The 24508-nt window shown below is 33.1% G+C and overlaps 3 long non-coding RNA genes across 3 annotated transcripts; 1 reads left to right on the top strand and 2 right to left on the bottom strand.

Annotated features, from left to right (window-relative positions):
* Positions 1 to 91: 91 nt before the first annotated feature.
* Positions 92 to 6557, bottom strand: LOC133189486 (uncharacterized). The gene is made up of 3 exons (XR_009721495.1): positions 6480 to 6557; positions 3927 to 4028; positions 92 to 1290 (listed from the first exon to the last, which is right to left on the bottom strand). It is a non-coding gene; the product is annotated as an uncharacterized LOC133189486 (long non-coding RNA).
* A 4038-nt stretch (positions 6558 to 10595) lies between these two features.
* LOC133189417 (uncharacterized) lies at positions 10596 to 14567 on the top strand. The gene is made up of 3 exons (XR_009721470.1): positions 10596 to 10681; positions 12322 to 12431; positions 14165 to 14567. It is a non-coding gene; the product is annotated as an uncharacterized LOC133189417 (long non-coding RNA).
* Positions 14568 to 17560: 2993 nt separating this feature from the next.
* On the bottom strand, positions 17561 to 22399 carry LOC133189350 (uncharacterized). Its single transcript, XR_009721459.1, has 3 exons — positions 22166 to 22399; positions 20387 to 20492; positions 17561 to 18775 (listed from the first exon to the last, which is right to left on the bottom strand). It is a non-coding gene; the product is annotated as an uncharacterized LOC133189350 (long non-coding RNA).
* Positions 22400 to 24508: the final 2109 nt, after the last annotated feature.

The raw sequence follows: 24508 nt of genomic DNA, 5'->3' as shown, positions 1-24508 counted from the left end.
GTATATGACAGAACTCCAATAAGTCAATCTGGCTTTTCCAACATGCCTTCCTGTGCATGTTTGTCATTCAAATCCAAGACAACACCATAAAAAAAAAATCATCACAATTTATTACCCATTTTCATATAATTTTAGTACATTCCATCTCCCACCCCGCCCTGAGTGGCAAATTTTGGTCTTGATTTTTCGACAAAGAGTAAATATTACAATATAATAATGTACCTCTTGTCACCAAATGGGTAGGTTAATAACACATCTTTAAATAAAATAAATGTGCAAATTACTTTCAGGAAAATGGCAAAGAAATTATTTGCAAAATATTCAAATAGCAAATGCCTCGATTACTTTGGTATACATATATACAAATTTAACAAGAGGCCCAGGGGCCACCTCGCTCACCTGACTAATGTGGCTAGGAAAAAAGCAAAAATCAGTTTAGTATTGAAAAGCTTAAATGCACAAGTGGTTCCGACCTACCCCTAAAAAGGGGGAGTATGATTTGAACAATATTGAATCTACACTAAGGATGCTTACATTTTTTTTTTTTTTTGACTGTGACCTTTTTTTACTAATAGTTTGAACTTTCATTGTGGCCCCACCATACACCCAGGGGGTCATGATTTGAACAAACTTGAATCTACACTACCTGACAATGATTCCACGCGAGTTTCATCTTTCCTGGCCCATTGGTTCTAGAGAAGAAGATTTTTTAATGGTGCCATTAAATTTTCGCTATTTCGTAATTATTAAAGTTTACAATGACAACGAGAGACAACGGACAAATTTTGATCAGAAAAGCTCACTTGAGCCTTTGGCTCAGGTGAGCTAATAAATTCAATCAATATAAATGCAGAAATTCAAGTTTTTTTTTAAACATGCAGATCCTAGTTCATCAGCGGTAATCTGAGACATGGATGTGACATTTTAAATGGAGTATCAAATGGACATATTTCAAATAGAAATTTATCAAAAATGCATCACTTCAAATGGAGTGTCAAATGATGTCAAAAGGACAAATTTCATGTACAAATTAATCAGGAACAACACATGCATTCTTTCATCAAGAATTCTCTGAAATTTGCCAAGACTCCTCTTTCTTCAAAGTTATTCACATTGCAATTTTTTTGTCCAGACCAGCACACTCTTCTATCAAGATTTCTCTGATTTTTATCAAGCCTGTGTTATCTTCCCATTGCAAGATTTTTGTCCATAGGTCTTAAACTTATGACATGCTCAGAGTCTATCAGGGTGAAGTTAAGACTCCATCATCAAATTTTTGGTTCCTGAACCCTGAAAAATAACATCCAAAACACAATTAGAGTTTTTATAATTATCATGCATAATCAAGGGACTGGGTAGGATGGAGAATTTTTTTCATGATAAGTATGACAAGTGGAAGGCTTTCAATGTGACAGCAAACTGGGTATTCCTTGTGTGAACAGAACTGGCATTTCTTACATGAATAAAAAAAATTGTCCATTTGCAAGAGTTATTTCCCTTTATGGAAAAAAACCCCTCCCCATTGTTCTCACTATATCCTTTGTAACTTGCCTGTAAATTTTTAAAAAATCTTTAAACTCCTTTTGACAATTTTATACCGTATCTTTATTGGCAAAGTATGGCAAAAAAAAAACAAACAAAATAAATCATAATGAACATACACTAGGCTATTTTGCATAGAAATAAAGATCCCATGGGGCACATTGCTCACTTGAGCTCTTTGGCGTTCAGTATTGAAAAGTTAAAATTCATACTGGGTCCGAACTAATCCTAAGGGGAGGGAAGCAGGCATGATTTGAACAAACTTAAATCTACACTAACTGATGATGTTTTCTATTTCTTTGACTAAGGCCTAGATAAATAAATTGTGTGTTTTTGGTTCCCCGACTGACCATAAAATATATGAGCCAACCCTGAAAAATTTATCCGCTGATATCTTTCCGGAAGTAAACAATTCCATTTTCACTATTAGAAATCCAAATCTCGATCACTTCGGTATTTGGGAAAATGCATATCCTATACACCTTAAACAGAAATGCCATTATTAAGCCAACCTTTTGGGAAAAAGAAATGAACTCTTTGTTTTTCTCATTTTGTTTATTGTGAAAGTTGAATTTTAACTAATAAAATGTTAAAATAAAAAAAACTGTTTTGCCTACCTACCTATTTTTTCTCAAGTTGGAATATGAAACATACAATTTATTTATCTTGGCCTAATCATGGCCCTAGAAGATTTTTAATTATCTTTCCTTTCTATTCTTGTGTAAAACTTTCATTGTCCATTGTGGCCCCATCCTAACCGCGGGGGTAATGATTTAAACAAATATGAATCTACACTACCTGAGGATTGTTCCACACGTTTTTCTTTCCTGGCCCAGTGGTTCTTGAGAAGAAGATTTTCAAATGACACCACCAAACTTTAACTTTTTCTTAATTATCTCCCCTTGGCCCTTCATTTGAATGAAATAAAATCCTCTCCACCTAATATTACCTTGTGATAAATTGGGTTGATTTCTGGACAAAAACTTTGAAAAGTTGAAAATTTTGAGATGACACACAACATTTATACATGACAGACAGACACTCTTTGATCAGAAAAATTCACTTGAGCCTTAGACTCAGGTGAGCTAAATTGTAAATAATTAATTATTAAGTAGATGTCTGTTTTAAACATATCAAAAGAGTGTTAATCTAACTATAGCACCTACTACATTATGTACATCCTAAAATTTATATTTTCTGCAGAATAAATTAAAAAAATCTCAATGTAAAAATTTGCAAGTACCCATTACATTTTCTTAACCCCCCAACCCCCCCACCCCCCACCCCTCCCCCCGGGTAAATCTGCCAATGTAATAAATAAATAATTTCTTAATTCTTTCTAACCATTAGGCCAGGTAAAATTAATCTTTAGATTCTCATCCCCGCCCGCCCCTCTCAAAGTGCCCCGCCCCGTTGTTTTTTATTTTGCTTTTTCGGTGCCAAACATATTATTTTCATGTATTTTTATTCAGCAAGAATCTGGGTCAAAATTTAAGAGTTATCTCCCGTCTGTATTAAAAGTCGCGTGGCGCTATTTATAGCAAAAAAACTATGTGAAGAATAGAGAAATATCGGCAATAAAAGCAGTTTAAATATGTAAGGAAAAGATAATTTGTCAGTAATAAGAAGGCAGCAAAGCAAAAATAACATATAAACACATCTAGATACCATCACTGGCATGGGCAAGTTTTTAAAGAGATTTTAACCAAGTAAAAACAGACGAAGAAAATACACATGGTCAAGTTTTAAATAACGATCTCCAGATGTATGTGATTTTGCATTTAAAAAAAAAAAACATCGTCCAAAGACTTTAGAGAATAAAAGTGCTAAGGAAATGTTAAATCTTAAAATTGTTCAGGCCTAGGCTTTTCAGTAGAATATTTTACAGATTTACACAATCCTGTTTTGCAAATATGATACATTTAATGTCGAACATGTCAAGTCTCAAGAACGATTGAATGTATGAGGACAGTGGAAATCTGTGATATCTGTATATCACACAGAACAGAAGGAGTTGTTGGTAAAACTATAAGGTATTTGGGGAAAGGCCGATGAGAAAACATGCATATGCAATTTATTAGGATCAGCACCTCATTTTGTTTGGCGTGTGCTGTATCTGTGTACTTGATTATTTGTTAATAAAACTATAAATATTTTAATTTTCTATAACAAGAATCTTCTGTAGATATTTAAAAGAATATGAAAACAATAAAATCTATTCATATTGGCATTCACATAATGTAAAAATTAAGTGTACGAATGTGTTGTTGATACTTTCATTTATAAAAAATGAAAAATAAAATCCGCCCACCCGCCCCAATTTTTCAGCAAATTAGGATGAGAATCTAAATTTTAAATTTATATGGCCTTATTGTCCTTTTTACCTCTGTGTCATCCATAATTCTTTGAGTGGAAAATCTTTTTCTTTCTTTACAACACTGATTTCTTTCTTTAAAACCTGCCTCTAAAAATCAAGACTGTTGCTCCTAAAATTAAATGTGCAAATAATTCAAAAACTATAGCTTAATTTCTTTTTCTCATGGTGACTGATGATTGAACAAGAAATGTAGATATTCTCATATTTAGAACTTTTAATGGCAGTGGCAGGAAAAACAGAAGTGAAATTTTTTGGTTCAAAAGGTCATTGAGCAGTGTCTTTGGCATGATTGGAACAAATTTGAAACTACACTACCTGAGGATGCTTCCATATTTCTTTCACTAATCATGGCTTTAGAAGATTTTTATAGATTTTTTTGCCCTATAAGTGGGTACTTTCCTTGAGGCTGCACTCTACCCCCAGGAGTCATGATTTGAACAAATCTGAATCTATACTACCTAAGGATGCTTCCATATACATATCACCAATCATTGCTTTGCTGATCTTGAGAAGAAAATTTTTTAAAGATTTTTCCTATGTATTCTTTTGTAAAACTTTGATCATCCATTGTTGCCCCACCCTAACCCTGGGGTCATGATTTAAACAAATTTGAATCTACACTACCTGAAGATCTTTCCACACAGGTTTCATCTTTCCTGACCCAGTGGTTCTTGAGAAGATTTTAAAAGATGCCATTAATTTTTCACTAATTTGTACTTACCTCCCTTTAGAAGTATGCATGGCCCTTCATTTGAACAAACTTGATTCCCCTTTACCCACGGATACTTTATGGCAAGTTTGGCTGAAATTGGCCCAGTAGTTCTTGAAAAGAAGTCGAAAATGTGAAGTTTACAGACGGTCAAAATGTTCATTTGGCTCAGGTGAGCTAAAACCAAATCCAACACACGAGTGTTGCCTGATTGTATTTAGTGATTTGTGCAGCTAACTGGTAGTTAATTGAACATACCGGGTAGAATGTAAAAATTAACAATAACATAGCTCTTGCTCATGTTAACAAACATAGGCTATGTTAACAAACATCGGGTCGCCTGTGTGGCGCAGTGGTTAATAAAGCATTTGCTTTAGAGTCGCTGAGTAAGGAGTTGATCCTTACGTTGCAGGTTCGAATCCCATTGCGGGAGGTGGAGACCAGTCTTTCAGAATAGACCATATAAACCTGTGTTGCGGTAGCTAGGTGCTGGCACGAAAAAGATCCCTCACTGCTCAATGACCCTGAGTGCCGAGTATAGGTCCATATGAGTGAAAAATTCTCGAGAGGGACATTAAACAACAAACAACAAAGACACAAACATAGGTGTTTGGTGCCATATTAAGAGAAATGTTTTGGTCCAATCATAGATAACTACAAAAAATCAGCAAATCAAGACAAGTCATCAATAGTCAGACTTTCAGCTGACAGTAAGACTCAATGTATAGCTATTCCAGTTAACGCCATTTTTTGCAAAGTTAGATAACTCGTGTTTGTGACCTGGCGGCCATCAACGTTCGAATTTGTTATGTGAAATAAACAATGATACTAAATTGAATATTCTGATCTATCTTTAAGGACAGTTGAGAATTAAAGATTACGTAAGTAGCTATTTTGTTTTCCGATATAATCTTATGTTTTAGATAGAAAAAAATTATTTTGATAAGAATATTTTGATGAAAATGTATGTTGAATAGGAAGTGTAGCGGTACACTATTTTTCCAGATTGTCTTTACGTTTTTAGTGTTAGCACAAATTTTCAACTTTATAAAGATTTTAAACATTATTTAAGATTTTTTCATGCCTAAACGAAGTCCCCAACATGTAGCACAAAAGTGCATAGACTTTTGTAAAATTTTGTCTTCATCGGGATCGGAGACATAGTTGGTATTTCATTATTTGAAGAAAATAAAGTGCTGACAGCTCAAAATACCTGTAAATATAAGAAAATTTTTACAATTTAAAGTGCATTTCTTAATTTTTCTAACTTGAAAATTATTCAAACGTTAAATTCAGTCATCTATATTTTGCTTAATTTCAATCGCGCTCGAAATACTTCTGATAGTTATCTTCCCTGATTTGCTCTCCTGGGTCACAGACGTTGTCAGTGTTTGGGTATTTTTGGGCATCAGTATTTAGTTTATTGTGTGAAATTCCTTAAAAAGAATGCTTATTCTTTTCATTCTATGGAATTAACTTCCTAGAAATCAAAGATTTGCATTGAAATTCCTCTTTTTAATTTTTAGGTGGATTAGCTACAATGTAAATGATTTACTGCAGAGAATATTCAAGCTAAAACTGTAAAATACGAGCATATACTGTTAGTAAAGATATATCTGTTAGTAAAGATATATCATATAATTTATCGCCACTTTATCTACATATGGAACATAAAATCACCATGCAATCTCCATCCCCTATACAAAGGTACAGAGATAATTCGAACTAGTTTCTTCGGATGCCGTAGTTCAATTACAATATGATGACAGCTGATTTCTGAGACATTTCCTTTATCGAATGAATGTAAATCACTTACTTGTACATTAATATCACAAAATCATCTTTACTTACCGGCATACTGCCTGACTTTCAGTGGCACTGCCGCACTGTTGATGCTAGCACATGGCCTTGAGTCACGTGATTATCTTCGGCAGACAAACGTTTCCTTTTTCAAGCGTCCAAATAATAATCTTTCTCGAAATTGGTGAACGTATGGAAAGCCGTAGGGTACCCCCACATTATTATTATTTTTTCCTATATAAGTATACCAAAAATAATTATCTCATACAAAAATAAAAATCTTGGTTTTTCTTTACAACATTATTATTTTCCTGCAACAATTATAATCTTGTCTGCCAAACGTGTACACATTATTTTTATTCTGCCCCAACATTATAATAATTATTCTCACTTTACAATTATAATCTTTTCAGTTAGTACGGAGACATTATTTTTATACACCTCCAAATTATAATCTTGTCAGTCGATGTCTGCACACATTATTTTTATTTCGCCTCAAAATTATAATAATTATTCTTTCTTAATAATTATAATCTTGTCTGTCCATGTGTACACATTATTTTTATTTCGCCTCAAAATTATAACAATTATATTCCACATCGATCATACAATAATTATAATGTTCAACAATAATAATCTCGACCAGAAAAGATGCAACATTATTATTTAGACGCTTGACAAAATCAAACGTTTGTATGATTCTGATGCGGAAAGGTATAATGCCCTGATAGTATAATGCCCTGATTGACCTGATTACGTATATATGCTAAAATAAAAAGAATTTAAGTACAAAAGCTATATTATTTTTATTGGAAATATTAAATATTATCATTATATATGATAATCAGAAAAAAAAAACACAATTACAAAACTTCTGGAGTGATTTATTTCACATGAAAAATTGACAGGGGTATAATGTCCTGATTTTGGGGTATAATGACCTGATGACCTGATAATATAAAAACTTGCTATAAAAGCAACTTTTCATTGAAATTGTTTCACAATTTTTTTTTTATTAGTTTTAGAATTTATTAATAATAGTTATGCATGGAAATTTAGGGGAAAATATTGATTATCTGTTGTTCAAAAGCGCTTTTGAAGTTAAGCAAGGGTATAATGTCCTGATTTTTGAATGCTCTGATTGTGTTGATATAGATTCATGATAAGTGTGTTTGCTTCAAAATAAATATAAAACGATGACTGGGGGATATTTTAACAAAATATTTACATTCAAAAACGATATAAATTATCATCGGTGTTAATTTTAGAACATTTACTAAGCTGAACTATCAATTATAATTTCTTAAGTTTCGAAATTTAATTGTTACTAATTAATGTTAATTTGTTTATACATGGCGGTATATTACTCTTGAAGTAAACCAGGTAAATTATTAACAAAACATCCTTAAATTCAATTATCAAATTCATTTAGCTTGAGTGGGCGGAATATCGGGATATCGCGATTGGTTACATTTTTGAAAAAAATTAAGTTCTCAAAATTATAAATCATCAATACGATTGGACGCAAATGTAAAAGTTTTACAAATATCGAATTCATGCATATTAAATTCGTTTTCTTAGGTTTTCATTGGAAAATAAATTCTCTCACGTGTTAGCCAACACCCAGGGATGCATATTCATAATGTGATTATTTACTCAAAATTAAAATTTATCCTTTAAAAGATGAAAAATTTTGCTTTTATAGTATTAGCTCGCGTACTCATTAACATGGGTATTATGTGTGTTGTAAACTTAATCGCGTATCACGCGAATCGCTTATTCAGGTAATAAAAGTTATTATTTGTTAAATAAAAATTGAAGTTTAATTGGTAGTAATATTATTGTGTGCAATTTGACGCTGTTCATGGGACACATTGGTCCACATTGGTTCTAATTCAAGATAATCAGTTAAAACATTGTTAGGTATGTAATGAATATATTAAAAAGCATGAACAGTGTTTGAAATTGCCCAGGTACAGTATAACATGTACGGATACCTAACGGTGACAACTAAGTACATGTCTTTATTTATTTTTACATGTAAATACACCTCCTTTCATATCTGTGTCTGAGTTCCTCCGGGGGCTTCTGGGAGGAGATAGTGCTGGACATTCGGGGTTGACTGCTATATAGTTGTATATGCTATATCAAGTCTTCACCCATTGCACATGTGTCCTAACTCCCAGCCGGGTATTACAAGGAAAGGAGACTAATGTGATAGGTCCAATATACTAACAAACGAAAATGAAAAAAAGGGTATATGATTTCATGAACAATGTAAATATGAACCAATGTAATGTTCGTCATATAGACAACCACATTTTTTGGGCAATGTAGTGGTGATGTGTATACCCTGCATTGCGATTACGACCACTGTTTATTTAACAATTTATTAGTGAACAATACCCTGTATACACACCCCTGTTTGTCAGGTCTTCATTTTCTCAAAACTAGATTACTCGCACAAAAGATGCATATATACAAATATATACAAAGACATTAACAGTCAAGGGTCAAAAATAGACTTGTATATATATATAGAGAGAGAAACAGTTAATAAAAAATGTGGTTGTCTATGTGGGTTGATCATGGCAATGTGTTCATATGAATATATTAAATTGAAATGCTCTATATTCGTGTGAAGAAAAATCATACTTTGTATAATGATTCGTTAGTGTTAGGGGTGACCCTGTTAGGATAACTATCATCGTACAATAGAGCGTACAACCTAAGATAGATCGCTAATTAAAGTACATGGTAGTTTAGATTAGGACATCAATGTTTTGTGTACAACCTAAGACAGATCACTTCACATTGATGTATTTGATTGTTTATTGTTAGGTTCCCATTTAATGATTAGGTATTCAAAAAAAAAAAAAAAAAAGAGGAAGAGAGAAAAAATAGAAATTAAAAAAAAAAATAGGAAAGAACGAAAAAAAAGAAAATAGGAAGAGAGAAAAAATAGAAAGAAAAAAAGAAAAAGAAAAGAAAGAAAAAATAAGAAAAAAGAAATAAAAGAACAGAGATAAAAAAAACTTTTTTATTGTTCTTTGTATATTTATAAATGTAAATATAATTATGTATGTCTGTAGGGAGGGTGAACTACTTTGGAAAAGCCTGACCTCGGGTCCCATATTATGACAAGGCATATAGTGATCAGACTTGAATACATTTTTTAAAAATGTATTTTTGCTGATTAAATGTCTGGTTGTAACATGGGTAGTAGATGACCCTCACGTTAGGAGACCATATTATGTGTACAACCCAAGACAGATCACTTTTATGGTCACTATACTTTGTATATTTGGAAATGATATTATGAATGAATTGTACGGATTTCATTGATTTTTTCTCCGATCTATGCTAATCCATATTGAAACGGAGAATCTTCACACGGACTTCAGAGCATACATGTTATCTGTAAACACGAAATAAATTCCATGTTACATTTCTCAAAAATCATTATCATTGGTCATTCATTTACATCCAAATTTTAAGACGTTTAAAATTGAAACCAATTTACACATGGAATATTTTAGTGTTACAGATGAATTTGAAGAATCATTCATTAGACACATATCTAATAATTTTATCGTTAACAATCGTACCTTTTAACAAAACAATATAGAAATCATTTTAATGCGCCATTAGCGACAATCAGGGCATTCAAAAATCAGGACATTATACCCTTAATTGCTTAACTTCAAAAGCGCTTTTGAACAACTGATAATCAATATTTTCCCCTGAATTTCCATGCATAACTAATATTTATCAATTCTAAAAGTAATAAAAAATAACTGTGAAACAAATTCAATGAAAAGTTGCTCTTATAGCAAGTTTTTATATTATCAGGTCATTATACCCCAAAATCAGGACATTATACCCCTGTCAATTTTACATGTGAAATAAATCACCCCAGAAGTTTTGTAATTGCGTTTTTTTCTCTGATTCTTATATATAATGATAATATTTAATATTTTCAATAAAAATAATATAGCTTTTGCACTTAAATTCTTTTTATTTTAGCATATATACGTAATCAGGTCAATCAGGGCATTATACTATCAGGGCATTATACCCTCCCTTCTGATGCACAGCACAATTATAATCGTTCACCAATTTTGAGAAGGTAAGATTATTATTTGGACGCTTGAAAAAGGAAACGTTTGTCTGCCGAAGATAATCACGTGACTCAAGGCCATGTGCTAGTATCAACAGTGCGGCAGTGCCAGTGAAAGTCAGGCGGTATGCCGGTAAGTAAAGATGATTTTGTGATATTAATGTACAAGTAAGTGATTTACATTCATTCAAGAAAGGAAATGTCTCAGAAATCAGCTGTCAGCATATTGTAATTGAACTACGGCGTCCGAAGAAACTAGTTCGAATTATCTCTATACCTTTGTATAGGGGATGGAGATTGCATGGTGATTTTATGTTCCATATGTAGATAAAGTGGCGATAAATTATATGATATATCTTTACTAACAGATATATCTTTACCAACAGTATATGCTCGTATTTTACAGTTTTAGCTTGAATTTTCTCTGCAGTAAATCATTTACACTGAGTCTTACTGTCAGTTGAAAGTCTGACTATTGATGACTTGTCTTGATTTGCTGATTTTATGTAGTTATGTATGATTGAACCAAAACATTTCTCTTAATATGGCACCAAACACCTATGTTTGTGTCTTTGTTGTCTGTTGTTTAATGTCCCTCTCGAGAATTTTTCACTCATATGGACCTATACTCTGCACTCAGGGTCATTGAGCAGTGAGGGATCTTTTTCGTGCCAGCACCTACTGCAACACAGGTTTATACAGTCTATTCAGAAAGACCGGTCTCCACCTCCCGCAATGGGATTCGAACCCGCGACATAAGGATCAACTCCTTACTCCGTGACTCTAAAGCAAATGCTTTTAAATTAACTACTGCACAACGCAGGCGACCCTATGTTTGTTAACTTGAGCCTTTGTTTGTTAACATGAGCAAGAGCTATGTTATTGTTAATTTTTACATTTTACCCGGTATGTTCAATTAACTACCAGTTAACTGCACAAATCACTAAACACAATCAGGCAACACTCGTGTGTTGGATTTGGTTTTAGCTCACCTGAGCCAAATGAACATTTTGACCGTCCGTAAACTTTTCACATTTTCGACTTCTTTTCAAGATCTACTGGGCCAATTTCAACCAAACTTACCATAAAGTATCCGTGGGTAGAGGGGAATCAATTTTGTTCAAATGAAGGGCCATGCGTACTTCTAAAGGGAGGTTATTAGAAATTAGTAAAAAATTAATGGCATCTTTTAAAAATCTTCTCAAGAACCACTGGGCCAGGAAAGATGAAACCTGTGTGGAAAGACCTTCAGGTAGTGTAGATTCAAATTTGTTTAAATCATGACCCCAGGGGTTAGGGTGGGGCAACAATGGATGATCAAAGTTTTACAAAAGAATACATAGAAAAAATCTTTAAAAAATTTTCTTCTCAAGATCAGCAAAGCAATGATTGGTGATATTTATATGGAAGCATCCTTAATAGGTAGTATAGATTCAGATTTGTTCAAATCATGACTCCTGGGGGTAGAGTGGGGCCTCAAGGAAAGTACCCACTTATAGGGGAAAAAATCTATAAAAATCTTCTAAAGCCATGATTAGTGAAAGAAATATGGAAGCATCCTCAGGTAGTGTAGTTTCAAGTTTGTTCCAATCATGCCAAAGACACTGCTCAATGACCTTTTGAAGAAAAAAAAAAATTCACTTCTGTTTTTCCTGCCACTGCCATTAAAAGTTCTAAATATGAGAATTTCTACATTTTTTGTTCAATCACCAGTCACCATGAGAAAAAGAAATTATGCTATAGTTTTTGAATTATTTGAACATTTAATTTTAGGAACAACAGAGTCTTGATTTTTAGAGGCAGGTTTTAAAGAAAGGAAAAGAAATCGGTGTTGTAAAGAAAGAAAAAGATTTTCCACTCAAAGAATTATGGATAACACAGAGGTAAAAAGGACAATAATGGCTACAAAGAATTAAAAAATTATTTATTTATTACATTGGCAGATTTACCCGGGGGGAGGGAGGGGTAAGGAAATGTAATGGGTACTTGCAAATTTTTACATTGAGATATTTTTAAATTTATTCTGCAGAAAATATAAATTTTAGGATGTACATAATCTAGTAGGTGCTATATTTAGATTTACACTCTTTTGATATGTTTAAAACAGACATCTACTCACTAATTAATTATTTACAATTTAGCTCACCTGAGTCTAAGGCTCAAGTGAATTTTTCTGATCAAAGAGTGTCTGGCATCTGTCTGTCATGTATAAATGTTGTGTGTCATATCTAAATTTTCAACTTTTCAATTTTTTTTTCCAGAAATCAACCCAATTTATCACAAGGCAGTATTGGGTGGAGAGGATTTAAATTCATTCAAATGAAGGGCCAAGGGGAGATAATTAAGAAAAAGTTAAAGTTTGGTGGTGTCATTTGAAAATCTTCTACTCAAGAACCACTATGCAGAAAAGTTGAAACTTCTGTGAAAGTTCCCTGACATAGTGTAGCTTCATATTCAATTAACACCCCCTTTGAGAGAATGGAGCCAAAATATGGGATTAAAAATCTGCACGGGAATATACTACTAACTAGAAGTTTGTCCATAGGACATGAATCCCCACCCAGAGTATATTAGTAATGCAACATGAAAATTTGTGTATGAAGTTTGACGATGATATCTTTAATAGTTTTTTGTTTGTTTGTTTTTTGTTTTGTTTTTGTTTTGTTTTGTTTTTTTTTTTGTAAAACTTAGTTTTATAAACATATACAATAAAAGTAAAGAAAAGGTCATTGGGACAGTCAAGGTAAAAAAAAATGGAACAAAATTGATGAATTTTCAACAAATTGTGTACCAGAGCTTACATAAAAGTATCTGGAATAGTTTTGTTGAAAGTGAGTTATGTGCTTATATAAGAAAAAAAGTGATATCAAGGTCAAAGGGAAAGTCATGGTCAACAATTGTTGTTGCAGTTCAAAAACACTCTTCAAAATGTTTCAGTGTATAAAGTTTGATAAAAATATCATGATTATTTCTTTAAAACTGAGCTTAACACAAATTTGAAAAAAAGTCAAGATTAGAAATGTTCATGCAACTGAATAGCCCTTATCAATATGTATAAGCATATGAAGATTAATCAAAATCTCTTGAATAGTTTCTTTGAAACTGAGCTACTCACTTATTTAAGGAAGGTGAAGTCAAGGTTAAAGGAAAGGTCAAGTAAAATAATGATTATGACATTGAATAGATCCTATCAATATGTATCAGCACATATATAAGGTTTGAAAAAATATCTTAAATAGCTCTTGAAACTGAACTAAAGAAAAATTTAGGAAAAGTGAGGTCAAGGTCAAAAAATGTTCATGCTGTTGAGTAGCTCTCGTTAATAATTTATATGTATCAGCATATGAAGTTCAAAGTGTGATGGAAGGACAGCAGGACATGTTATTGGGGTTAAAATTAATTTAATTATAAACAGTTAGGCTAAGGTGAGGCCACAATATTGGGTCATTTTTCATTGGGAGAAAAAGGGAGATTTTTAAAAAAATTCTTCAGAACCAGAACACTACATGTGCAGGACCAAGGTGACTAAGGTGAGCACTGTGGCCCATGGGCCTCTTGTAATGTGTTATTTACTTCATCAACAATCAGGTGAAATATTAAATTTGTTATATTTCAGTACTTCCTATTGATGACATCTTAACCAACTTTGAAAAAAGTTTTGTTTGAAAGAAGAGGATCTGAGAAGGAGAAAGATCTGTTTAGATTCAGATGGATTAATAGACTGTCAGACCTTTTGCCATCACTTAATTCTGTACTATTAGTTCTGTAACACTGAGCCTATAAGCTTTTGACATGATGGTTTATCTAATTTGAGAGAGCAGAGTCCATGATATCAGTCTTTAAGCATTTCAAGATTTACAGAATATGTACAGATATAATAGCAGATAAAAATCCCACACAAAGAACACACTGATATAAAGTTAATGGAATTTAGAGATATTTCATTTCTCTCTTGTGTGGATTGATTTAAGAAAAAAAAAAGTTTATGCCAGAAAAATATAATAAATTAATTACTTGAGTCTTGTTTTGTGCTTATATTTCTAGGTCACCAAAGTCAATCAGGTGTCCTATTGCTATCTGTTTTCGTCCGTCGTTATGCGGTGTGCGTCGTGCATTGTGTGTTAACATTTGAACATTTTTTAGCTTCTTCTCTGAAACCGCTTAACCAATTCCAACCAAATTTGGCATATAGCATCTATGGGTGAAGGGGAAAAAAAATTGTGAATTTCATGGTTCTTTCATGGTCCCTGCCCCCATGGGGCCTGAGGGGTGGGGCTAAAACCACCAAAATTAATGCAATCTTTAAAAATATTCTTCTTTACTCCTGGACATCAAGCAGTCAAACTGTTGGCACGATTTTAATAAGCATTGAGCTCTCTACCAAAATTGTGAAATTCATGGCCCCAGGGGCAGGGGTTCTGGTGCTAGATCTTCTTCTCTGCTCCTGGGTATTAAATAAACTAACTTAGTACATAGTTATGATGAGCAAGAGTGCCTCTTTCAAAATTTTGAATTTCATGGCCCCTGGGTCAGGGGTTCTGGTGTTAGGGTGGGGCTCTATTGATTATATAGTAAAATTGCATTAATTCTTTGAAAATCTTCTTTTCTGTTCCTGGATATTAAATAAACTAAGTACAAAGTTATGATGAGCATGGCTGCCTCCTCAGAAATTATGAATTTCATGGTCCCTGGGTCAGGGTTCTGGTGTTAGGGTGGGACTGTATTGATTATGTAGGGAAAAGGCATAAATTCTTTCAAAATCTTCTATGCTCCTGGGTATTTTTTCAAACAAAGGAAGTGCATGGTTATGATAAGGAAGAATGCCTCTTCCAGAATTGTGAATTTCATGGCCCTTGGGTCAGGGGTTCTGGTGATGGGGGGGGGGGGGCTTATTGATTATATAGTAAAATGCATAATTTTTTTCAAAATATTTTTGCTACTACTGGTTATAAAGTAAAGAAACAAGTGTATAGTTATGATGAGCAAGGGTGCTTCTTCCAGAATTGTGAGTTCATGGCCAATGGGTCAGATGTTCTGGTGTAAAGATGGGGCTTTATTTATTTAATAATATAGTGAAAATGCATTTCTTTGAAAATCTTCTATGCTTCTGGGGATGTTCAAGGCAAACAGAGTAAAAGTTTTAATATGCAAGGGTATTTTTACCAGAATTTTGAAGACCTTGACCGTTTAGTCAAGTGTTCTGGTCATGGTCAGGGCTCGATTAACTTGTATTCTGCTGAGCAAAATTATTCCCCTTCGCCATTCACTTTTGATAATTAATCAACGTAAAAAATGTATTTGAAAGCTTAATAGAATAAGAGAATTATGCAAGAATATTTATTGCATAATACAAAAAGTACTTTCATAGTTTTAATGACTTGGAAATAATGGATGAATAAAAATAAGGCAAAAATAACATCTTTTTAAATGTTCTTTAAAGGCCAAGAGAGGCCAATATGGGGTTAAAAAAATAGACATTTTGTTAATAGTCTGCATGATCATAGTGATAAATGGGGGGGGGGGGGGGCAGATAGATACTAGACCAATTATTTTGTTGATGCTAATCATACTATTTTTCTTGCTTTTGGGCAACAAAGCTTCATTTATCAGTTTATGGATCCTCTAAATTGTTGTATTGTACTCAGGTGATCGTTAAGGCCCTTGGGCCTCTTGTTTGGAAATCTACCTACATGGAAGTTTTTTCATTACTAGATTTGAGTGTGAATTCCTTCTCTATGGAGGTACTGCATAACTTTCATTTTTATATTAAAATGTGTACATATAACATGTATAATTTATGGATTATCAGACATATAAACAGGATTTTGCATATAGTCATATAAGATCTAATTTCATGTAACTTTAAGGAATTTTAACTCTGTTTTCAGATATTGATGTGGAAAAAAAATTGCACAGATTTTCCTAATTTTTACCTTCTTTTACTTTAAACCAATATTATGGCCAAAATTTGGTTAAGGTACAATGTGAACAAATCTGCATAATATAGTAGACCTTTTGCATTAGTATTTTTTACACCTATAATCAAAGATTAAGGGGCATATACATGTAGTTTATGCCTTGTTTTTCTGTCCGTTTGTTCTCAAAAAACTTAAACATTGTCAATAATGTTTGATTGGTTGGAGCTATGGCTTTCGTATTTCATGTGTATTCCTTGTGACAAGACCTTTCTTTCGGTAAACATTATATAAGTATATTATAGTATATCTTAAAGGTGACATATGGGTCCATCGTGCCAGATCAAGATGTTTGTAAATTGTGATATAATTGTAAGTGATTATCTATTTTGTTAAACACATGTCACTATAATAAATAAACACTACTACTTTTATTTGATCTCTTGGAGTTTGACCCACTTTTGCAAAATTTTACCAAATTTTTACCTTAGCTTGGCCATAACTTCTGAACAGTCGCTGTTGGTGTTAGTGCTTTCATATTTCACATGTATTTCTTGTTACAAGACCTTCCCTTAGACACCATTATTTTGACCTTTATAATTGACTTACTTTTGAAAAAAAACTTTAACCTTCACCATAACTTTTCAACGGTTAGTGCTAGGACTCTCAAATTTTACAGGCATATTCCTTGAGACAAGACCTGCTTTTAGGTAACAACATTTTTGATACCTTGACTTGGACTTTAACTTGCATTTGAGAAACTTTGACCTTCACCATAAGCTGCTATTAGGGGCATCATTGTTTCACAAACAAATCTTGTTTTTTTATTCATTTATGGCTAAGTGGAAATTTTGATTTTCTAAGATCTCTCCTTTATTTTCATTAATGTAGACCTGAATCATGTTCAAAATATAGGAGCTCCTATATAGGCCATATAGTAGCTCCCATATTTTGAACATGTATTTTCAATGTTGGTGAACAGTATTTGGGTCAATGATTATAACATGTATATGACAGAACTCCAGGAAGTCAATCCGGCTTTTCCAACATGCCTTCCTGTGCATGTTTGTCATTCAAATCCAAGACAACACCATAAAAAAATCATCACAATTTATTATCCATTTTCATATAATTTTAGTACATTCCATCTCCCACCCCGCCCTGAGTGGCAATTTTTGGTCTTGATTTTTCGACAATGAGTAAATATTACAATATAATAATGTACCTCTTGTCACCAAATGGGTAGGTTAATAACACATCATTACCAGATAACTTTAAATAAAATAAATGTGCAAATTACTTTCAGGAAAATGGCAAAGAAACTATTTGCAAAATATTCAAATAGCAAATGCCTCGATTATTTTGGTATACATATATACAACTTTAACAAGAGGCCCAGGGGCCACCTCGCTCACCTGAGTACTGTGGCTAGGAAAAAAGCAAAAATCAGTTTAGTATGTAAAAGCTTAAATGCACAAGTGGTTCCGACCTACCCCTAAAAAGGGGGAGTATGATTTGAACAAAATTGAATCTACACTACATGTAACTAAGGATGCTTACATATTTTCTTCGACTGTGACCTTTTTTTCCTAAAAGTTTGAACATTCATTGTGGCCCCACCCTACACCCAGGGGGTCATGATTTGAACAAACTTGAATCTACACTACCTGACAATGATTCCATGTGAGTTTCATCTTTCCTGGATCATTGGTTCAAGAGAAGAAGATTTTTTAATGGTGCCATTAAATTTTCGCTATTTTGTAATTATTAAAGTTTACAATGACAACGAGAGAAAACGGACAAATTTTGATCAGAAAAGCTCACTTGAGCCTTCGGCTCAGGTGAGCTAATAAATTCAATCAATATAAATGCAGAAATTCAAGTTTTTTTTTAAAACATGCAGATCCTAGTTCATCAGCGGCAAACTGAGACATGGCTGTGACATTTTAAATGGAGTATCAAATGGACATATTTCAAATAGAAATTTATCAAAAATGCATCACTTCAAATGGAGTGTCAAATGATGTCAAAAGGACAAATTTCATGTATAAATTAATCAGGAACAACACATGCATTCTTTCATCAAGAATTCTCTGAAATTCGCCAAGACTCTTCTTTCTTCAAAGTTATTCACATTGCAATTTTTTTGTCCAGACCAGCACACTCTTCTATCGAGATTTCTCTGATTTTTATCAAGGCTGTGTTATCTTCCCATTGCAAGATTTTTGTCCATAGGTCTTAAACTTATGACGTGCTCAAAGTCTATCAGGGTGAAGTTAAGACTCCAACATCAAATTTATGGTTCCTGAACCCTGAAAAATAACATTCAAAACACAATTAGAGTTTTTATAATTATCATGCATAATCAAGGGGACTGGGTAGGATGGAGAATTTTTTTCATGATAAGCATGACAAGTGGAAGGCTTTCAATGTGACAGCAAATTGGGTATTCCTTGTGTGAACAGAACTGGCATTTCTTACATGATTAAAAAAAATTGTCCATTTGCAAGAGTTATTTCCCTTTATGGAAAAAAACCCTCCCCATTGTTCTCACTATATCCTTTGTAACTTGCCTGTAAATTTTTTAAAAATCTTTAAACTCCTTTTGACAATTTTATACCGTATCTTTATTGGCAAAGTATGGCCAAAAAAAAAAACAAATCATAATGAACATACACTACGCTATTTTGCATAGAAATGACTATGCTCAAATAAAAATCCCATGGGCCACACTGCTCACTTGAGCTCTTTGGCGTTCAGTATTGAAAAGTTAAAATTCATACTGGGTCGAACTAATCCTAAGGGGAGGGGAAGCAGGCATGATTTGAACAAACCTAAATCTACACTAACTGACGATGTTTTCTATTTCTTTGACTAAGGCCTAGATAAATAAATTGTGTGTTTCCGGTTCCCCAACCAACCCTAAAATATATGAGCCGACCCTGAAAAATTTATCCGCCGATATCTTTCCGGAAGTAAACAATTCCATTTTCACTATTAGAAATCCAAATCTCGATCACTGCGGTGTTTGGGAAAATGCATATCCTATACACATTAAACAGAAATGCCATTAGTAAGCCAACCTTTTGGGAAAAAGAAATGAACTCTCTGTTTTTCTCATTTTGTTTATTGTGAAAGTTGAATTTTAACTAATAAAATGTTAAAATAAAATAAAATGTTTTGCCTATCTACTTATTTTTTCTCGGGTTGGAATATGAAACATACTATTTATTTATCTTGGCCTAATCATGGCCTTAGAAGATTTTTAATTATCTTTCCTTTGTATTCTTGTGTAAAACTTTGATTGTCCATTGTGGCCCCTGCTAACCGCGGGGGTCATGATTTAAACAAATATGAATCTACACTACCTGAGGATTGTTCCACACGTTTTTCTTTCCTGGCCCAGTGGTTCTTGAGAAGAAGACATTCAAATGACACTCACTAAACTTTAACTTTTTCTTAATTATCTCCCCTTGGCCCTTCATTTGAATGAAATTAAATTCTCTCCACCCAATATTACCTTGTGATAAATTGGGTTGATTTCTGGACAAAAACTTTGAAAAGTTGAAAATTTACGGATGACACACAACATTTATGTATGATAGACAGATGCCCGACACTCTTTGATCAGAAAAATTCACTTGAGCCTTAGACTCAGGTGAGCTAAATTGTAAATAATTAATTATTAAGTAGATGTCTGTTTTAAACATATCAAAAGAGTGTAAATCTAAATATAGCACCTACTAGATTATGTACATCCTAAAATTTATATTTTCTGCAGATTAAATTTAAAAAAATCTCAATGTAAAAATTTGCAAGTACCCATTACATTTTCTTACCCTCCCCCCTCCCCCCGGGTATATCTGCCTATGTAATAAATAAATAATTTTTTAATTCTTTGTAGCCATTATTGTCCTTTTTACCTCTGTGTTATCCATAATTCTTTGAGTGGAAAATCTTTTTCTTTCTTTATAACACTGATTTCTTTCTTTAAAACCTGCCTCTAAAAATCAAGACTCTTTGTTGCTCCTAAAATTAAATGTGCAAATAATTAAAAAAGTAAAGCATAATTTCTTTTTCTCATGGTGACTGATGATTGAACAAAAAATGTAGAATTTCTTATATTTAGAATTTGTCAATTGACTCTTTTAATGGCAGTGGCTGGAAAAACAGAAGTGAATTTTTTTTGTTCAAAAGGTCATTGAACAGTGTCTTTGGCATGATTAGAACAAATTTGAAACTACACTATCTGAGGATGCTTCCATATTTCTTTCACTAATCATGGCTTTAGAAGATTTTTATAGATTTTTTCCCCTATAAGTGGGTAATTTCCTTGACGCCCCACTCTACCCCCCAGGAGTAATGATTTGAACAAATCTGAATCTAGACTACCTATTAAGGATGCTTCCATATAAATATCAACAATCATTGCTTTGCTGATCTTGAGAAGAAAATTTTTTAAAGATTTTTCCTATGTATTCTTTTGTAAAACTTTGATCATCCATTGTTGCCCCACCCTAACCCCTGGGGTCATGATTTAAACAAATTTGAATCTACACTACCTGAAGGTCTTTCCACACAGGTTTCATCTTTCCTGGCCCAGTGGTTCTTGAGAAGATTTTTGAAAGATGCCATTAATTTTTCACAAATTTGTAATTACATGTACCTCCCTTTAGAAAAAGGCATGGCCCTTCATTTGAACAAATTGATTCCCCTTTACCCACGGATACTTTATGGCAAGTTTGGTTGAAATTGGCCCAGTAGCTCTTGAAAAGAAGTCGAAAATGTGAAAAGTTTACGGACAGACAAAATGTGATCAGAAAAGCTCACTTGAGACTTTGGCTCAGGTGAGCTAAAACCAAATCCAACACACGAGTGTTGCCTGATTGTGTTTAGTGATTTGTGCAGTTAACTGGTAGTTAATTGAACACATCGGGTAAAATGTAAAAATTAACAATAACATAGCTCTTGCTCATGTTAACAAACATAGGCTCATGTTAACAAACATAGGGTCGCCTGTGTGGTGCAGTGGTTAAAACATTTGCTTTAGAGTCACGGAGTAAGGCCAGGAGTTGATCCTTGTCGCGGGTTCGAATCCCATTGCGGGAGGTGGAGACCGGTCTTTCTGAATAGACTTATAAACCTGTGTTGCAGTAGGTGCTGGCACGAAAAAGATCCCTCACTGCTCAATGACCCTGAGTGCAGAGTATAGGTCCATATGAGTGAAAAATTCTCGAGAGGGACATTAAACAACAGACAACAAAGACACAAACATAGGTGTTTGGTGCCATATTAAGAGAAATGTTTTGGTCCAATCATACATAACTACATAAAATCAGCAAATCCAGACAAGTCATCAATAGTCAGACTTTCAACTGACAGTAAGACTCAGTGTAAATGATTTACTGCAGAGAAAATTCAAGCTAAAACTGTAAAATACGAGCATATACTGTTGGTAAAGATATATCTGTTAGTAAAGATATATCATATAATTTATCGCCACTTTATCTACATATGGAACATAAAATCACCATGCAATCTCCATCCCCTATACAAAGGTATAGAGATAATTCGAACTAGTTTCTTCGGAAGCCGTAGTTCAATTACAATATGCTGACAGCTGATTTCTGAGACATTTCCTTTCTTGAATGAATGTAAATCACTTACTTGTACATTAATATCACAAAATCATCTTTACTTACCGGCATACCGCCTGACTTTCACTGGCACTGCCGCACTGTTGATACTAGCACATGGCCTTGAGTCACGTGATTATCTTCGGCAGACAAACGTTTCCTTTTTCAAGCGTCCAAATAATAATCTTACCTTCTCAAAATTGGTGAACGATTATAATTGTGCTGTGCATCAGAATCATACAAACGTTTGATTTTGTCAAGCGTCTAAATAATAATGTTGCATCTTTTCTGGTCGAGATTATTATTGTTGAACATTATAATTATTGTATGATCGATGTGGAATATAATTGTTATAATTTTGAGGCGAAATAAAAATAATGTGTACACATGGACAGACAAGATTATAATTATTAAGAAAGAATAATTATTATAATTTTGAGGCGAAATAAAAATAATGTGTGCAGACATCGACTGACAAGATTATAATTTGGAGGTGTATAAAAATAATGTCTCCGTACTAACTGAAAAGATTATAATTGTAAAGTGAGAATAATTATTATAATGTTGGGGCAGAATAAAAATAATGTGTACACGTTTGGCAGACAAGATTATAATTGTTGCAGGAAAATAATAATGTTGTAAAGAAAAACCAAGATTTTTATTTTTGTATGAGATAATTATTTTTGGTATACTTATATAGGAAAAAATAATAATAATGTGGGGGTACCCTACGGCTTTCCATAGTGAACGATTATAATTGTGCTGTGCATCAGAATCATACAAACGTTTGATTTTGTCAAGCGTCTAAATAATAATGTTGCATCTTTTCTGGTCGAGATTATTATTGTTGAACATTATGATTATTGTATGATCGATGTGGAATATAATTGTTATAATTTTGAGGCGAAATAAAAATAATGTGTACACATGGACAGACAAGATTATAATTATTAAGTAAGAATAATTATTATAATTTTGAGGCGAAATAAAAATAATGTGTGTAGACATCGACTGACAAGATTATAATTTGGAGGCGAAACATTATAATGTGTCTACTTTGACTGGCAAGATTATAATTGTGAGGTGTGAATAATTATAATTTTAGGACAAAATAAAAATAATGTGTACACGTTTGACAGACAAGATTATAATTGTTGCAGGAAAAATAATAATGTTGTCAAAAAAGCAAGATTTTTATTTTTGGAAGAGATAATTATTTTTGGTATAATTATATAGGAAAAAATAATAATAATGTGGGGGTACCCTACGGCTTTCCATAGATATATATATTCTTGCGCAAATTGTTTACGAGGAAATTCTGACGATCACATTAACAGCGATGAACATGCAGTCTGTGTCGGAGTTTTCAGTGATAAATGTAGCGAGTGACGAAAGAGTTCACGGTGACTTTTTAATATGTGATTGGCGTGGACCTTGGAAATGAAGGTTAGAATTTTTCTTATCTATAATTTAACAGCTGCTTACAGCACTGATGTTTACATGTATATGCCAGCAAATGTATAAATGTACGCACAAACACTGATGTATGTTATCTATTTTATGGTTCAGACTCTGTCTGTTAGCCCTGACATGACATTGTCAAATCCCCATTGCTTTACCTTATATTTAAATACATGTGAGCATGTAATTTCACCAAGACTTATTTTTTTGATCGAAACAAAAAATTGCAGAAATTCATCAATACACTATCTAACATACTACATGTATAAACATGATAGTTATTGTTATATATTCTTCAACAAGTATGAATGGCTGTGAGAACTAGGGCTTTAATTAATATTATAATTTGTTATACCTTTAAAAATTTGTTCCTATATAAATCTATACCAGCTGTATACTTAAAATGTCTAACATTTCCAATGTTTTAATGAGCAGTCATAAAATCTATGTTGAACCGCGAAGTGAGATATTGAACCTGTCGATGAGCTCAATGGACCGCTAACATCACACAATGGGCGGGATTAGTTAAATCTCATTTCTCATTTGTATTCGTTGGTGTTCGACAGTTACGGAATTGACCGAGTTTTACCTCAGTGCTGGTAAAGGAAATTTACATCACAGAAGCCAGCACAAAATACATGTATGTCAAACAAAAAAATAAAATAAAAGGTATAACGAAACATTTATTGACTGTGTTCTCGCAGGGCTTTCAGTTCTGTATAACTGGTGCCGTTGAACGGCCCCATTCCCAATGCAAAATAGGTACCTTTTTCCCCAAAAGAAAGGTGTAAATTTCCCAATTTTCTATAACAAAATATTTTTTGAAAAATCAATCGACGAAACTTAATCACCAAAAACAAACACAAGTGAAAGTGAAACTAAGTGGCAGGGGATAGTTTGTACTAAAGACCCGGTCAAATTTCTTTAAAAACTGAGATACCCCCTGTT

Source organism: Saccostrea echinata, unplaced genomic scaffold (assembly GCF_033153115.1).
Source record: "Saccostrea echinata isolate AGI-Se365-2 ecotype Australia unplaced genomic scaffold, CSIRO_AGI_Sech_v1 ptg000001l, whole genome shotgun sequence".
Taxonomy (NCBI): Eukaryota; Metazoa; Mollusca; class Bivalvia; order Ostreida; family Ostreidae; genus Saccostrea; species Saccostrea echinata.
The sequence above is the reverse complement of the archived record's forward strand: the minus strand, read 5'-3'. Positions and strand labels throughout refer to the sequence as shown.